The sequence below is a fragment of the Equus caballus genome, chromosome 14 (assembly GCF_041296265.1).
Source record: "Equus caballus isolate H_3958 breed thoroughbred chromosome 14, TB-T2T, whole genome shotgun sequence".
In the NCBI taxonomy this organism is placed as follows: Eukaryota; Metazoa; Chordata; class Mammalia; order Perissodactyla; family Equidae; genus Equus; species Equus caballus.
Window position 1 is genome coordinate 38,391,294 of NC_091697.1, and position 18,900 is coordinate 38,410,193.

General features: G+C 36.1%; 1 protein-coding gene across 1 annotated transcript in view; it reads right to left on the minus strand.

Moving 5' to 3' along the window:
- SGCD (sarcoglycan delta) overlaps positions 1–17,697 on the minus strand; it is a 421,219-nt gene extending 403,522 nt beyond the window's left edge. The window contains exon 1 of the mRNA XM_070233939.1: positions 17,571–17,697. The gene's annotated coding sequence lies outside the window, so the exon portion shown is untranslated. The remainder of the gene's footprint in view (positions 1–17,570) is intronic.
- Between the last annotated feature and the right edge of the window lie 1,203 nt (positions 17,698–18,900).

The following is an 18,900-nucleotide window of genomic DNA, read 5'->3' on the forward strand; positions in this document are numbered from 1 at the left end:
GTAAAGAATCATAATGGGCAAGAAGCATGCTATCTGTAGGCAGAGGTAGGTACTGTGAAGATCTGACTTTACTTACCTTAGTACTCTCAGCACTTCTTTTATTGCACCACTCTAATAAGAATTTTTAGGCATGCATCTTTACTATATGAATATTTATTTATAAATTATACACAGGTACTCTGCACTAATATAGTACATACACCATACGTTTTTTAAATAGACATTTTAAAGGGATGAGAAAAAGAATCAAATAAAATCCTGGCATTTTCTTCTGTACCAATGAGTGTCTTGTGCATATCCTGGGGCATGAGTGTCCCACAGTGAAAGAACACTGCTTTAGAGAATCCTGTCTGAGTCCTTTGCACCCTCTGGATGGAGAGCTTCCCCTTTCCCTATTCTTGTCTAATCAAGGGAGGCTGAGTTGTGGGAGCAAAGGCTTAAGACAAGATGTCAAATCTGTCCACATCTATTTTATTTGGCTCATGTTATTTTTTGTTTCAGTTGTCAGCATTTTACAATCAGGACATTTCTTTTACCTGAAGAATTAGCAAGTTCAGAAAAAGTCAGTCTCTGAGTCCACTTTCACTTTATTGGACCTGAGTAGCGGCCATACACTATCTTTTAATACAGTCTTTATCAAATTTAGTTCTGCCATTTGCAAAACTTGCTCTAACACTATAGGTACTTGCGTTTGCAATGCTTTGTAGACTATGGGGCCCCAGGGCCACAGGAAAAGACGAGGGACATGTCTGAAATTGGAGAAATTTCTTGACTAGCCAAGACTCCGTGGCTGTTGGAGGAGCAGGAGCATGGCAAAGCTCAATAATGTAGCAGACATTCTGGCTTTTCAGCCACTGTGATCTCTGTTCATTTTACTCTGCCACTGGAATCCAGAATAAAGGGCTGTTTGAATATCCTTCTTGATCTCATGTTTGTGCTTGTCCAACTGAGAGCAAGACCAGCTTGTTATGACAGCATCATGCAGGGCTCTGGAGCATACTGGAGTCTGAGGCACAGGAAAATTGTGCATTCCTATAAGCATTTATCTATTTAGCTTACAATATTTTGAACCAAATGCAAAAAGTTAGTAAAAGCTCTACAATCAAAAAACATGACTGTATATAAAGCTCCATGTTGCCTAATCTTCTGTTCCTGACCATTTGTGTGTGTGAATGTTTTGGGGGGCGGGGTCAAGATAGCTACATAGGCTGAGGACTGCGGAGGGACTGTTGCCACTGCACTGTAATGCAAGGTCACAAAGCAAATAAACAACAACAGTCTGTCATTATTTAACACTTTGATGTTTTGTTAATCATGAGTTTTTTGCATTGATTTTGATTTTTTAAAATATGGCATTAAAATAGGATTTACCTGAATTGCTGAGGCTTTTGGCATCCCCTGAAATTTTGCACCTGCAGTGAGTGCCTCGTTGCCTCCTGGTGGCCCTGGGCTGACCCTGGTACCATACCCTCCTCTCAGGCTATGGGCCCAGGGCTGAGGTTCTGTGTTTTATCTCACTCCAGGCAGACCCCAGCATCCTCCCCACAGCCAGGCCATTGTAGCTTCCCGTGGATACCAACAGGGCTCCAGCATGACAGGATTGGCCCACACAGTAAGTAGCCTTGGAATTATCGTCAATTCCCACTGAGGACAGAATTGGGTCTCCTCATTTACCTACTCTTCAAACAAGAACATGACAACCTCACAAACGCAAGCAGCAGCTCTCAAGCTACTAACTTTAGCTCCAGGGACTTTTTTAAAAGTTCTTATCAATTTTTCTCACTCTTCTAGGATCCTGTGATAACCCCCAAGTGACTCATCTCCATTTGCCAGCAGGGAGGACTTTCCCACTGTTAAAAATTCCAAAGCCAAATTTTCAAAGTGTCCTGCATAGCAAATATCGAGGACTCTCCTTCTCCCGTGGTAGAAGGGGTGCTAAAAATTATTTTCTTCTACATGATTAGACCCTCTGAAAGGTCAGACGAGAAATAAATTTAGCTGGGGCAGTAAAATGGAAAGATGTCATCACAGTTACACCAGAGCCTGATTACAAAGTTATGCTGGGGTAATACTGCTCTATTGATCCCAAGCAAGATAAGTCGCAGGCGGCAGGGCTAACAATGTGCTGTGAGCGAAATTCCCACGTTGTCAAAGTCTTCCCCTTTAGCTAATCTTGGCATTGCTTCCTATTGACTTGCAAGAAAAATGAGTTCAAATCAGCCCATTGGTGTTTTTTTCTCTTTCTTCTGCATCTAGGGAAAGACGCACTATAAATAAACACAACTAGCATAGCAATTATTCTGCATTTGCTTCTCTTAAATTAAGAGAATGCTAAGGAAAGAAGGGGTCCTGGGACTTGTCATCCTGAATGATGGCATGTAGGTAAAAAGAAGGAAATTATCCTCAATGTATCCTGCTATCTTCCCTGGCGCCCCTCCCCCCACCCTACCCCCACTTATACTACTCCTCTCTACTACGCAGAGAAACTCATCCTAGAAAACATATACGGAAAGGAAATGTCACATTTCTCGAGGGCAATTTTTCACCCTCTAAAACAGGATCAGAAAACTTTTTCTACAAAGGGCCCATATGAAATATTTTTTGGCTTTGTAGGCCATACTATATCTTTGCAACTACGAAACATTGCCATTATAGCACTCAAAAGTAGCTAGAGATGATAATAAACAAATGGGCGTGGCTATGTTTAAAACAAAACCAAAACTTTACAAAAATAGGCTGTGGGCCACAGTTTGCTTTCCCCTGCTCTAAAAGATAACTGGCATTAAATCTCCCTTGACTCTTGAACATTAAAAATAAGCAAATAGAGGCCAGCCCGGTGGTGCAGCGGTTAAGCTTGCACACTCAGCTTCAGTGGCCGGGGGTTCGCGGGTTTGGATCCCGGGTGTGGACCTACACACCACTGGTCAAGCCATGCTGTGGAGGCATCCCACATATAAAGTAGAGGAAGATGGGCACAGATGTTAGCTCAGGGTTAATCTTCCTCAAAAAATAAATAAATAGATAAATAAGCAAGCAAGCACATAAGCACCTTATTGCCAAGTAACAGAGAAATACAGGCTTCAGCAGAAAGCAAGAAGACTTGGTTCTTTGCAAGAACAAAGGGCATTCCTCAGATTTGGAACTAAGTCCCTGTGCTTTTCCTGTGGATCTTGTTATGATGGGGAACTTATCTTTGGATCTCCATGGGACTCTCATAAGACTCAAAAATTCCAAGACAAGTGGAATTTTGCTTCTGCTAAGAAAAGAAAGCAAAACTTTCACATTGGATCTCATCCTTCCTCTTTTAGACATAAGCTTTAACTCAAAAGTTGCCGGAAGTCAGATTCAGTTACCAAGGTGACGTTCTTCTGCCTGGACATAAGCTATCTGGAAAATATTGCAACTCATGTGCTTACCCGCTGCACCTGTTGCAAAGTTTGCCTGATCCACTGCTGTATTTAGCAAGCTAACTTTAGACTGTGAGCAAGCGGGGAGCAGGAATCCATCACACTCTCTGGGACATGCCCATTGGATCACCGTCCATTTATAGACATAGCTTCCAAGGACTGCTCTCCTTGGTGAAGGAAAAGTCACACATGCCTACACACACCCCCCTCTTTTATTCTTAAGCTAAATGGCACTTTTAGTAGTTTTTAATATTTGGGGATCAGGGACTACTTCAAGTATTTGATAAAAGCTATACTGTATACTACATCAGTGAAGAACAAACACACACACGTTTATATATAATTTTAAAAGGCTTGGAACACTGTCTCCCTAGTCCAGGCCTGCTCATAGGTCCCAGCATAAGAAACTCCTGCCTCAGAGAGGTTATCATTTTGCCTGGCACCTGGTAAGACCAGAGCAAAGGTCTAGGCCAACCTACTTTTTCCCATAAGCTCTAGGACCCCTCCAGAAAGGATGGTAGCCTGGCAATAATTTTCTCATCCTGGAAAGGCCATGGAATCTAGGTCCCACCTGCCAGAACTTTCTATGGCAGGTCAGACCTGACTCAACCTCCTTGCCCTTGATGGTCTCCGAGAAAATCCTGAAACCTGAAATATCTTTCTCAAAAAGCAATTATTCACGGACTCTCCAGTGGGGTGACAATAAGGGTAGTTGTTTACCTTCATGGAGTAACTGAAGAACAGTTGAGATGGTCCCCTTCCTTCCAAAAAGCTACCTCCGTTAGAAATTCCTTATTTTAGTTTAAACTGGTTTATCTAAGCCAGTGGTGGAGTCTATGCATTTAAGTCTTATTTGTCATTTAAATATTGCCTGACTTTGGTTGACAGTAAAAAGAAGGAGGTTCAGTGTTTATTTTTTAGATGAAGGCTGCATGAAGAAAGCAGTGTGGGCATGGTCTCTTCCACCGTCTACGTACATGGACCAAAACTAACAATAGCTACATTTCTTGACTGCCAGGCGCTGTATAAAGTGTTCTCATGGCATGAGGTGACTTAGTCCTTCCCACAGTCCTTTCCCGTAGGTACTGTCATTGTCCCTATTGTACAGATGAGGAGACATATGTTTAGAAACGGGAAGTGACTTTCTTTGTGTCACACAACTAGTATGTAGAGCATTGGAGATTGAAGCCCAAGTCTTCTGGCTCCAGACTGTGAAGTCTTATCTATACTGAACACACCACATGCTTCAGAAGTCCTAATCCTATTCTGGCCTCCACAAATAACTAAGTGACTATGGAAAGGTCACTCAATTCTTTGGGCCAGCTCTAAAATGAAAATTTGGGACCAGACAGACTTAAAGATATTGATCAGCTAACATATTTTATAAAGGATGATTTTTTGATTATCTTTAATAGGACTCTTGCCTTGGCTTACTTTTATATTATTGTGAATTTCAGTAATCCACAAACAAAGAAGACAGACTAAAAGATTGAACTGTAATCTAAACTTTTAAATTTGCCTTGGTCAAATTTTGCAGATCGAAAATTTTATCATATGCCATTGTATTTTAACAGTTTACTTGATGAAGACTGGCTCTATCAGTAAACCGAAACCTTTATCAATATACAGTTATATTCTTGCAGAGATTTATATCAGGTACTGGCTCTGGAGCTGGCTTCCAAAGGGTGGAGAGGGCGAAGGTAAAGAGGCATCAGAATGGCCCACATCACTGTATGGGTAACCCTCTCTGTGCTCAGCAAGGGGAATGAGAGCTTTGCCTCAGGCTGGCCCCTGACAACCTGCTGGCAAGCCTGGAACCTGGGTCAGAAGGATTAAGTACAGAGGCCAACCCATTTGTTAATAAATTTTATGTCTCGGTTTGCTGTTTTGCTGGAAATAACTTTATACTTTTCTTCAGATAATTAGGATAGGACTGAAGGCTTCAAAGCAGGGAAACAATTTGGAAACATTATATGATCAGGAAAAAAATCAAGTGCTAGAGGAATTTTAAGAGAAAGCTCGGAGTGGGAAGAATGGGGAGAATGCCACAACCTCAACAACACGAAGACTTAAAATGGAATGGGACAGAATTACTGTTATTAAGAAAATTATCATTTATTAAGTGATTAACCAAGTGCCAAGTTACCTGTTACTAAATTAGCTCTGCATAAGGAATCAATGAGATCTGATATTCCATCTTATTTAGGAGGAAACTGAACTTAAGAGTCCATGACTTGTCGAAGGTTGTACAGACGGTAACAGAGCTGGATGTAGAATAGGATTAATATTTTCAACAGCATTTTAAAATGTCAAAGAGACATGCTATGCAGAGTTTCATGACAACAATGTTATGGAACTTATATTTCATATTAGAATGTCCTGCACAAATCCAGGATACGTTGACCCCACGGTTTGGATCTTGCCATTTGATCCTGAGGATGTTTTGACTCCATGTTTATGAATATACTATTAGCATTATACCAACATCGATGAATTTTTTATTGAGACAGTTTTTTGAAGTGAATTACGCTAAGCCAGTTTAATTTGTTGACCAATATTCTACTTAGTACCATAAAATGTTGTTTTTCCAACTTTTAAAAATTTTGTGAAAGTATTTTCATCAGGATCGAGGCTTTTCTAGATAAATTTCATGGAGAGTTGTATTAAACATTTCGACCACAGCAAACATTGAGTTTTCATTTACTCCAATATTTCTATCAAGTACAATTTTCCAAGTTTAAAATTTTGCACATCTAAGTGTTATCATATGCCATGCAATCTTGGTCACTTTTACTTCCTGATAACTATATCTACCAGTAATACTCATTATTAATTAGATAAATGCCTGAGCCTTTGCTTTTATGTACTAGCTGATTCATGAGAAAATTGTGAGCAATTACTCTTGGCCATTCCAGGATTTCTCTACTGTTAAGAATTAATCTATTGGGTTATTTATCCAGCTCTTCTACATGCTTCTGAGCCCATTATGCTTGTGCACTGGGTGATTTGTGAAGCAAAGAAAAAATGTTGGTGTAAAAAATAGGAAGGTCACTGAATTCTCTTTGAGAAATGCATAATATACTAACGTAATTAGTAATCAATTTTCTTAATTTTAATGAAGGGGAAAAAGAGAAGACATTTAATTTTTTGGCAAGTTTTTCATTAGGGAGCAAGCTCAAATAACAGTTTATTTGGTTCAAATAGTCAATTGGCGACCTAAAGTAGCAATCAGATATCTCAAATTTTAGCCCTGTGTAACCATTATCCTGTTTCTGGCAGAAAACACATCAACAGGACCAACTACATTTAACATAGTCAGCTTCTCAAAAAACCTGCAAACCCACCCTCCTGAATTTAGTGACTGGGAAACAAAAGTTCTTAGACTTCTTTATATCTATCACCAATACTATATTTGGCTTCATTTTGGAACTTTTTTTTTCTCTCCCACCAAGACTAAGAGAGTAGAGCACAGCCATTCAGAGTATGAGCTTTAGAATCAGACTGACCCATCTATTTAAAAGAAGAAAAGAAACCCCAATTATAACAATGGATGAGGACTGATGGTGGAAATCAGAGACTGGTGAAAAGCTATTGCATCTATTTACATTCAGTGGTGAAGTATAAAGGGTATCGGCCAAGACTGAAAAGGTTTGGGTTCTAGTCTTCCTCTGCTGTCATCTTGCATCTCCATACACTGCCAAAATAAACTTTAAACAATAAGGCAAAATAAAGAAATGCTCAGACAGACAAAAGCTGAGAGACTTTTCATCTCCAGCACACCCACATTACAAGAAGGGCAGAAAGATTTTTCAGGCTGAAAGGAAATCATACTAGAAGAAATCTCAGATCTTCAGGAAGAATTGAAGAGTACCAGGAAGGATGAATACCTAGGTAAGTGTAAAAGATCTAATTCTTAGTTACTTTTATATATTTATATATTTTATTTAATTTGTTTAAAATGTCACTGATTGTTTAAAGCAAAAATAGTAATGATTTGTTTGGGGTTTTGGGGGGCATATGCAGTGATAAAATACAAGACAACAAGAGCACAAATGGCAGGAGGATGCAAATGGAATTATGCTGCTATAAAATTTTTGCACTGTCTTCAAAGTCATACACTTAGTTGACTGTGATAACTTACTTAAAGATGAGGCGAACCCCTAGAAAAACCACTAAAACGTAACCTTAGCAATACTGGAGCTAAACTCAAATAAAAATATATACAGATAATCACTCAAAAGAGATCAGGAAAAAAATAACAGTGGGATAAAAACAAGTGAGATAAATTTTTAAAAGAAATAATATTAGAAGATATAATGTTTAAACCCAAGAATATCAATGGTTAGATTAAATGAAAATAGTCATACCACTCCATGTAAAAGGCATAGATTGTTAAACTGGATAAAAAAGTAAAACCCAACTATTAGATCTTTACAGGAAACACACTTTAATTAGGAAGACACAAACAAGTTGAAAGTTTATTTTTTAAAAAGAAAAGAAAAAAACACCATGCAAACACTAAGCAAAAGAAAACCGGTATGGCTTTATTAGTACCATATAGAGTAGACTGAAAACAAAGTATTAATAGAATGATAAATTAACCAAAGAAATATAATCCTATGTTTGTACCTAAAAACAGAGCTCCAAACTCATAGACAAACTCCAAGACAACATTGTCAGAATTAAAAGGAAAAAATGGTCAAATCCATAACCCTAATACAGTCATGCACTGCATCATGGCGTTTCAGTCAATGACAGACCACATATACAATGGTGGTCCCATAAGACTAGTACCATACAGCCTAAGTGTTCAGTAAGCTATACCATCGAGGTTTGTGTACATACACTCTGTGATGTTCACACAACAATGAAATCACCTAACCTCACATTTCTCAGAACGTATCCCTGTCATTAAGTAATGCATGAGTGTATTACAGAAACTCAGAAAACAGAGGAGAGAAAAATTCCTTTTCACTTCAGGGGGCCAAATAACCTTGTTAATAAAACAATAAAAAGACATTATAATAAAAAAAATCTCTTGCAAACATAGACACAAAATCCTCACAAAATATTTGCAAATATAATCAAGTAGCATACAAATTAAATAATACATCATGATCACATGATATATCTTAGGAATGCAAGTTGATATGACATTAGAAATTCAATGGAATACGTCACATTGATACAATTCGAGAGAGAGTGTAATCACTTCACTAGATGCAGAAAAAACATTTGATACAATTTAACACCCACATGATTAAAAACTCTCCACAAACTAGAAATAGAAAGGAACGTCTTGTCGATAAAAGATGTTTAAGATAAATACACATCTAAAGTCATATTTAATGGTGAAAGACTTAACATTTCCTTAGATCAGAGGGAAAAGGTAAGGATGATTATTTTCATTATCTCTATTCAAAATTTTACTGGAGCTCCTAGGCAGTGCAATAATGAAAGAAAAAGAAATAAAAGACATAAAGTTTAGAAAAGTAGCAACAATTTTCGTTATTTATTGGTGACATGATTATATACCTATCCAAAAGAACCTACAATCTACTTGCACTAATAAGCAAATTTAGCAATGTTACAAGTTATGAGATCAATATTTACTAAAAATGGGCATTTGGAAAATCAATGTAAAATATTTTCAATAGCATCAAAATAATCAAATATCTTGGAATAATATCATAAAATACATACAAGAAGTTTATATTGAAAATTATAAAATACTGCTGAATGAAACTAAAGAAGACCTAAAAATGGATATCTAAATAAATGTTCATAGTTTGAAAGACTCAATATTGTTAAGATGTCATTCTCCTTAAATTAACATATAGATTCAGTACAACCTTTATCAAAATTCCTGAAGGCTACTTGATATGTTAAAATATTTGAAAATTAATTTCGAAATGCAAAAAATATTGAATAACCAAATAGTCTTTTAAAAAGGAACATATTTAGAGGACTAAGGCTATCTGATTTCAAGACTTGCTGTATGGCTGCTATAATCAAGACTATGTGGTATTGACATAAAATAGATATATATAAAAATAAAGAATAGAGGTAAGCAATAGAAATTGCCATCAATTCACTGAGAAAGTTTTTATCTATTGCTAGAACAAGTGGATAGCCATATGAAAAAATAATCCTTGACCCTTTTCTTACTCCACGCACAAAAATAAATTTAATATGGAGCACAATTCTAAAGATAAAAGCCAGAATGATAAAGGTTTTACAAAAAATAAAGGAGAATACATTTGCAATGTCTGAGTAGACAAACAGAAACTATAAAGAAAAAAATGATAAATTAGACTCAATCAAATTTTAAAATTTTGCTTATCATAAGTGCCCTTAACAAAATTAGTAAACAAGCTACAGAATAGGAAAAAGACAAATAGAATACATCTAATGGAAAATTTGTATCCAGAATATATACAGAACTCTGCAAGATGATAAAATGATGCATAATCCAATAAAACAATGGGCAAAAACTCAAACACACAAATCACAAAAGACATAGAAATGGCCATTAGGAATGAAAAGATGTCCAACATGATTAGCTTCAGAGAAAAGCAAACTGAAACTACAGTAACATATGACTTTGCACCGCTAAAATGGCTAAAGTTTTTCTTTAATTGAAAGCAGTAAATGTTGGAGATTATGTAGAGAAAGTGAAATGCTTATATGTTGCAGGTAAGAATGCAAGATAGTACAATCACACTGAAGACTCATTTGGCAGTTTCTTATAGAACAATGGTTCTCAAACTCTTTGGTCAGGACCCCCTTACTGTCTTAATTATTAAGGAGCCCAAGGAGCCTTTGTTTATATGATAATTATCTTCCAATATTTACCATATTAGAAATTAAAATTGAGAAAAATTTTAAATATTTCCTTATTACTTAACTTAAAATAAATATATGATATTTTAATGAGAAACAACAATATTTGTCAAAACATGAGAATTAGTAAGAATGGCATTGTTTTACATTATTGTAAATCTCCTTAAACTCTGGCTTAAAAGAAGACAGCTGGGTTCTTATAGCTTTCTCTGCATTCACTCTCTTGATATTATTTAGGTTGAAGTATATGAAGAAAATCTTGCCTTATACAGAAAGGCAGTTGTGAAAGAAAGGACTATTTTAATAGTCTTTTTCAGATAATTATGAATATTTTTTTTGATACTAAATGAACATTCAGTGGTAGGTTCTTGAAAGTTGGTTGCAGTGTGGCATCAAACCATATCAATAAATATTTGTACTCATTTGCATTAAAATCCATTGGTCCACCTTGTACTATCAATTGATCTTTACCCCATGCATATGTTTTAACACCAGGCAGCAACCAGTGGGAAAACACTGATTCTCTGAATTATGTGGATCTTCCAACTGTTGATTCATTTCATTATATGATCTTTCGATATCACATTTGTTAATATCACCACAAATATCATTAGAAAAGAACATCAATACCGAAAAGCTATTAAGTTCATGGTAGTTAATACATGTTTTCCAAAATTCTAACTTTTGCTTCAAAGTTCAAATTTCATCATTGACAACAAATACAGTCAGTTATTTTCCTTGAAGTGACAGGCTTACTTTGCTCACTTGCAGGAAAGTATCTGCCAGATATACAAGTCTGAATAATAAGTTTGTCCATTAATGAAAACTGGTCCTGGCCTTGTACACTGCTGGTGGGAGTGCAAATTGGCACAACCACTATGGAAAGCAGCATGGAGTATCCTCAGAAAATTAGGACTAGATCTACCATATGATCTAGCTATCCCACTGCTGGGTATTTATCCAAAGAACTTGAAAACACAAAGGCATAAAGATACCTGCACCCCTATGTTCATTGCAGCATTATACACAACAGCCAAGACTTGGAAGCAACCTAGGTGCCCGTCAAGGGACAAATGGATAAAGAAGATGTGGTATTTACACATGATGGAATACCACTCAGCCATAAGAAATGATGAAATCTGGACATTTGTGACAATATGGATGGACCTTGAGGGTCTTATGCTGAGTAAAATAAGTCAGAGGGAGAAAGTCAAATACCATATGATCTCACTCATAAGTAGAAGATTAAAAACAATGACAAACAAACACATAGCATTGGAGATTGGATTGGTGGTTACTATAGGCGAAGGGGGAGAGCAAAAGGGGTGATTAGGCTCACATGTGAGGGGATGGACTATAATTAGTTTTTGGGTGGTGAACATGATGTAATCTACACAGAATTAGAAATATATTATGATGCACATCAGAAAAAATAAATAAATAAACTGGTTCTGGGCCACCCCCGATAGCCTAGTACTAAAGTTCAGTTGCTCCACTTTGGTGGTCAGGGTTTGGTTCCCCAGTGAGGAACCACACAACTTGTCTGTCAGTAGCCAGGCTGTGGCAGCAGCTCACATAGAAGAACTAGAAGGACTTAAATTAGAATATACGACTATGCACCTGGGCTTCGCAGAGGGAAAAAAAATAAAAGAGAGGAAGACTGGCAACAGATGTTAGCTCAGGGAAAATCTTTCCCAGGAAAAAACCCCAAAAAAGTCAGTAACTGTATAAAAAAAAATAGTGCTCCATGAAAAAAGCAACTAGTTTAGCTTGTGACTCAAACAATTGCCTATCTGCTTTTCCTTGAGACAACCATCATACGTCAGTTTGCAGCAGAAGTACTTTTTGTGTACTTTCCATTTCATCATATAAATTATTGAGAAGATGAGTACTCAAGAGTCAAGATTTAATAAAATTAATAATCTGATTCATCAAGGATATTCTTAATTGAAACTGGTGTACTGAATGTGTGTAGTGAAGAATAATACAGTAATATCATGACTATTTGTATGGCATTGTTCATTTTTTACCCATCATTGCTTTTGCATCATTAATGTAAATGTCAACTCAGCGAAAAAGGCAAATATGTTAGTATTAACACAAAATGATTTTGACCTTGTGAAACCCCTGAAATGATCTTAAGGTCCCAGAGATTGATGGACCATATTCTAAGAACCACTATTTAAAATTTAAGCATATATCTACCCTATGACCCAGCAATTTCATTCCTAGATATTTACACAAAAGAAATGGAAATATATGTTAACCAAAATACTGTTAAGGAACTTTATAGCAGCTTCATTCAAAATTTCTTAAACCTGGAAACAAACCGTATGTCTATCAACAAGAGGATAAACAAATCATGAAATCTATATGCAATGGAATGAAATTATATGATAAAGCAAAGCAAACTGATAGATGAAACAACTGGATGTGTCTGTCCAAAGCATTATGTTAAGTGAGAGAGGCAATACCTAAATGAGTATATACTGTCTGGTTCCATTTATATAAGTTTAAATACAGGCAACATTGATCTATGATGATAGAAACCATAGTGTTCCTGGGGAAGTAGGACTGGAAAGGGGCTAAAGGGAAATTTCTGGGGGGAAAGAAATGTTCTATATCTTGTTTTGGGTACATGAAATTTTCAAAACAATTTGAATGCTTAATATATGTCCATTTTATTGTATGTTGATTATACCTCAAAAAAAACAAAAATAAAATAACAGAATTTTTATCATTAAATGAAAGAGTATAGACTTCTGGAGATTTTAGGCTATGGCTTCCCCATTTGCAAAACACAGAACTGCACAAACAGTGGACACTTGTTTGTGTCCATTGTAAATGGTTCATGAATGAATAAATGGATACAAAAACTAAAACCATATTTAACCATTATGTGAGTAAATCTAGCATTTCCTGTGTATTGGAGGTATTTTTCATTACTTCATAAATTTATATTTCTGCAAAAACATGCCAATTAGAAAGGAAGTTTCAAAATTACTGAAGTAAGTGTTCAGCTTACAAATTTAGAAAAAATAACATAAAACGAGGAAAGTAGAGAGAGGTAATAAATATTAGCTGCTAATAAAATAGAATACAATATAGAATATCAATAAAGCCAAAAGTTGGTTCTTTGAAAAAATTAACAAAATAAACAAACCTCTGGCAAAATTGATCAAGAAAAGAGAGAAAATTTTAAAACTATTATGAATGAGAACAGGACATAATGACAGAAAAAGTAGAGTTTTTAAAGTAGCAAAAAGAGAGTACTACCAATAACTATATGCCAACAATTTTGAAAACTTAAATGAAATGCCTAGAAAAATCACTTATCAAAACTGACCCAAGAACCCACTTAGCCCCCAAAAACAAACAAAAACCCCGACAGTAGATTTCACAGATGAGTGCTATCAAAATTTCAAGAATAGATCCAAATTTACACACATCTTTTCAAGTAACAGAAAGAGAGATAAAGTTCAGTAGGAGTTTGACACCAAATCCAAAAAATATTATGAGAAAGAAAAATTAGAGGTCCATTATACTAATTAATATAAATTTTCCCTTTAAAAACTCACCCAAGTGAACCCAACAGTATAATGTATTGTAATAATCATGATAAAATTGGCTTTATCTCAATTATGCAAGAATGTCTGATTACTATAAAATTCGTAAATGTTTTTCACAACAATATCAGATTTAGGAAGAAAAAATTCATATAATTTTTCCCAACTGATACCAAAAAGTGATAGAATTTAACACCTATTTAGGAAAAAACCCCACACAATTTCTTATTTAATTAAGAACAAAAGTTTCCTTAACCTGATAAATAGTATCTATTAAAAATAATAACTTGGAGGGGCTGGCCGCACGGCCGAGTGGTTAAGTTCGCACGCTCCGCTGCAGGCGGCCCAGTGTTTCGTTGGTTCGAATCCTGGGCGCAAACATGGCACTGTTCATCAAACCACGGTGAGGCAGCGTCCCACATGCCACAACTAGAAGGACCCACAACGAAGAATATACAATTATGTACCAGGGGACTTTGGGGAGAAAAAGGAAAAAAATCAAATCTTTAAAAAAAACCTAATAACTTGGGGCTGGCCCAGTGGCGCAGTGGTTAAGTTCGCACTTTCTGCTTTGGTGGCCCGGGGTTTGCTGGTTCAGATCCTGGGTGCAGACATACACACTGCTTGACAAGCCATACCATGGTAGGCGTCCCACATATAAAGTAGAGGAAGATGGGCATGGATGTTAGCTCAGGGCCAGTCTTCCTCAGCAAAAAAAAAAAAAAAAAAAAAAGAGGATTGGGGGCAGATGTTAGCTTATGGCTAATCTTCCTCAAAAAAAACCCCACAGAAAACAATAACTAGAGCAAACTGTCGCAAATAGTTAAATCTTTGAAGGATTCCCTTTAAAATCAGGAATGAGGCATGCATGCCAACCATCACTGTATTATTTAACAATTATATTGGACTCCTAGCCACTATAATAGAACTATAGATGAAAGAAATGAAAAGGAAATAACACTGACATTATTTGCAGATGATATGATAGTTTACATAGACCTCTCCTCTCTCAAATATACAAACAGTTCATTAAAAATGAGAGAAGAGTTTAGAAGGTAGCTTTTAGTATTGTACTCACTAACTGTGAGTTCATTGAGCTTGTTATATTCAGCTGAACTATTTGAACAAAGTTTAGATTCTCTTGGAGTTAGGGAAAACTTCAGTTTTTCCCTTAAATAAGCTGTCCAACTATAAATGATAATTATTGCAGAACTGCATTCAGAACACCATGCTGAACCTGACTTTCAGCTCGAGGACAGTTAAATTAAGCCATTTTCCTTGTGCAACTGAGGTTACCTGACTTTAACTTTAGTTTCTGTTACCTGAGGGACCTAAGTAATAGAACATAGGCCGGACATATCGCTGATGAATTAATTTGCTAGGGGTTATACATTATAAATACTCAAAATAAGTATTTTTGAAGATGGGAAATTAATCAGCAATGCAAAGCCCCCTCAGCACAACTTACAGGTAATGGGGTCAATTATGAGAGAGCAGAAATAGATTATACATTTCTCATCTTTGTGATTTTATTCTTAGTCTTGAATTCTCACCCTAACTCAGGATACCTATGTTTGGGGATTTATTTTGGCACACAGTCTCTTTCTTGAGAATATAAATTTGGAATTGAAAAATGCCAGATTGTTTCTCCTGTCATTTGAATAGACGGCATGTTACTGCAAGAGCTGTGGGGTGGTGCCCTGTGTTGGGTCATGGTGTGCAAAGAGAGAGAGAAGCAGGGGTCATGTGCTCAGAGAAAGGTCAAGAGAAGAAAGGAGTCAGGCCCTGAGAGGCACAGAACCCAAGTCACCTGGGCTCTGTCCCCTTTCCTGGTCCCAGATTCAGCCCAAGTCTACTGTCTGACATCAGTTCTATGAGATACTCTTGTCTCCACTTAATAAACACTCCCACTCCCAACACACACGTTGTTAACAAAGTTAGTTGTGTGCATTTCTGCTATTTCTAAGCATAGAGCCTTGACAAAGACATATGTGGAAAAATAAGGTCTTCCTGCATTACGAGGATATTCTGTTTAAAAACAGTAGGTATTGGTGACTTTGCCAGATACTTCTAAATAGTAGCACTTTGTAAGGTAGCATTTTGTGTCTGTTTCTAACAGGGCTCATTGACTCCAAGGGCATCCAGCAGCACACTAGCAGGCATTCAAAGCCACAGGTTAAATAAATGCTGCATCTTCCTGCCGTGTCAAATTTACTAGATGTTATGTAATTTAAATACTTTTGCTGTTGCTGTTGTTAAACTAAGACTGCATGAATATTTAAGGTAAAATACCAGACTTCAAAGAAATTTCCTGCTTGTTGGCAGACTCCTTGAGGTTAAATATGCACCTCATAGGGGTCCCCACTGTCTTCCTCTGCCATGAGGGGTTCTTTAGAAGAAAAGTTTGAACAGTGCTTATGCATTATAATACCAATAATCAGAACAGTCCAAAAATAATTCCATTTGCTAGCATGTATAATTTAGTCTCAGATCTTCTTCACAATTAAACCTCTCATTTTATTATTTTCATTATTTTTTTTTAAAGACAATTTACCTAAAGGTCCACAATAGCTTCTGTGCAACATTATACATTATGTGGTCATTCCCATTTCACATATTCACATTACTGGATCCAAAATACCAATATCAAAATGAATGTAACATTAATGGATGTAAACATATCCAGACTACAATTCTGAAGTAAAACAAAGTCATTCACTTTATATCTTAAGGGCGTTTTCAAACAAAGACTGTAGTTAGAGACAAGATTAAATAAACCATGGTTTAAGTGTGGTAGGGTGTAGTATAGAGTAAACAACAAGCTACATCTTAATGGTGTAAGTCCGGTACATAGTATTAAGACTAAAAAATGAGAAAAAACTCTGGTATAAGTCATGTAAAATCAATTAAAAAATACTAAATAATTCTATATATTTTCCATGAGTATTTACTTATGAGTGTAAAATTCATAGCAAAAGGTCTGGAAGGATCTACTCTAAACTGGCAATAGTAGTTACCTTTGAGAGAATAGAAGAAGTCTAGGGCAAACATCAGAGGATATACAAATATATAATTCACTTTCCTTTGCATGCAAACATGGTCTTTCCTTCTATAAGCAATTACAGTCATGAGCCACATAATGACGTTTCAGTCAACAAGGGACCACACGTATGTTCATGATCCCATGAGGTTAGTACCATCCAACCTAGGTGTGTAGTAGGCTATACCATGTAGTTTTGTGTAAGTGCACTCTATGACGGTTACACAACGATGAAATCGCCTAATGACGCATTTCTCAGAATGTAGCCCTGTCATTAAGGGACACATGGATTCTTTTGTGCAACCACAATGTTTTCAGACATACTTTGGGCACTGCTAAAAGAGAGAAGAAATAAATCTGTTACATTGCTGACTACAACACACAAGTAAATGCTATGTACAAAAAAAGAAATATATTTGGTTGCTTCTTTAAAACATGAAGAGATTCTTTAATGATTTGATTTTCTAATTTCTATTAAAAGTTTATTAATGTAAAATGTGTTTATATTCTACTAACATTTTAACCTAAGTTTCTCAAGATAAGAGTAATTTGGTAAACTTCTAATTGGGCTAAATTCAATACAGTAAAGCAAAAGAAATCATTAAACTCTCTCCAGAGCAATGCCTGTTTTCAAGCTCTTGGTTAAGTATCTATAAAAAGAGCAACAAGATACTTAATTATCTCTTTATTACCATTACTTCCCCATCAACTTACTTGGTAATTTCAGATACGGTTTATTTTCAGTCTGGATTCGTTTTCTATTGGCATTGACTCCGAACAAGAAAGTTTTCATTTTGCCTGATTGCTAACTCCCACCTTCCAGTTCTGTGTCAAACAGTTAATCATCTGTAAACAAACAGGAAAACACACTGGAGTCTGCCTTAAAAGGATTCCTGCATTTTGTTAGAGTCCTAGAGATGGTGAATTTTACAGATAAAATGAACACTGATTCAATATCTTTTCTTTTTTTAAATTTATCTTATTTATCTTTTTATACCCAGAGCAAACAGAGCTGGATCAGTGAGAGCCTTGTTCAGGGTCTCACAGCTCATTAGAGGTAGGGCAGAATCTGGACACCAATTCCCAAACCAGGATGTTCTGTCTATGCTCCCCTGCTCTGGGTAAAGCAAAGTATTTGGAGTTTTGCACATTGGATTTTGGTATCTTTAAATGGAAGCCTCATTAATTTTCTTAGTGATCCTTGTGGGTTTCATCCCTTTTCCATATCAATCATTAGAAGAATAACTATCACTTCTTCTTTGTATAAACATCAAATTTCATTTTCTAAAGGTACCTCACTATCTTTGCAAAATAACAGTGGTGACAAAGGTAGTCTTCAATGTTCCTTTATAAATTATGTCTAACTTCATAGTAAATGTGAAAAAGGAGGAAATCAGAATTAACAATGTTGATTTTCATAGGCATAGAATAGTATCTAAGCAAGAGAAAGAATCAAAGTTTCAATGTTCATTATAGCTATCAACACTAGGGGAGCCTAGAGACAGCCATATCACACAAAACAATTCTTTATCTTATCACTTTTTAGTGTGTAACATCTACAGGCATGTAATTTAAAACTTTTATGGGCATTTGGCTAGGGAATTTTTCTTACTAGGTGGACAGCCAGATTTTTGAAAGATATATTTTGTTACACATTTCCTTCTTTTGTTGAATGAAAATTTTATTTTTATTTATTTTTTATTGAGGTCACATTGGTTTATAACATATATAAATTTGAGGTGTACATCACTATATTTCCACTTCTGTATAGACTACATCGTGTTCACCACTGAAAGTCTAGTTGCCGTTTGTCACTGTGCATGCGTCCACCACACACTTTACCCCTTTTAGCCTTTGCCCCGCCTCTTGCCCTCTGGTAACCACCCATCTGTTCTCTGTATCTATGTGTGTGTTTGTTGCTGTTTTATCTTCACAAAAACACCCTAATTCATCTTCCACGTGGTAGACAAAGTCATATTTTCGTACATTAGTGGCTTGTTGTCTTCTTAGGATAAAGTCCTAAATTCTTATTGTAGTCCTACAA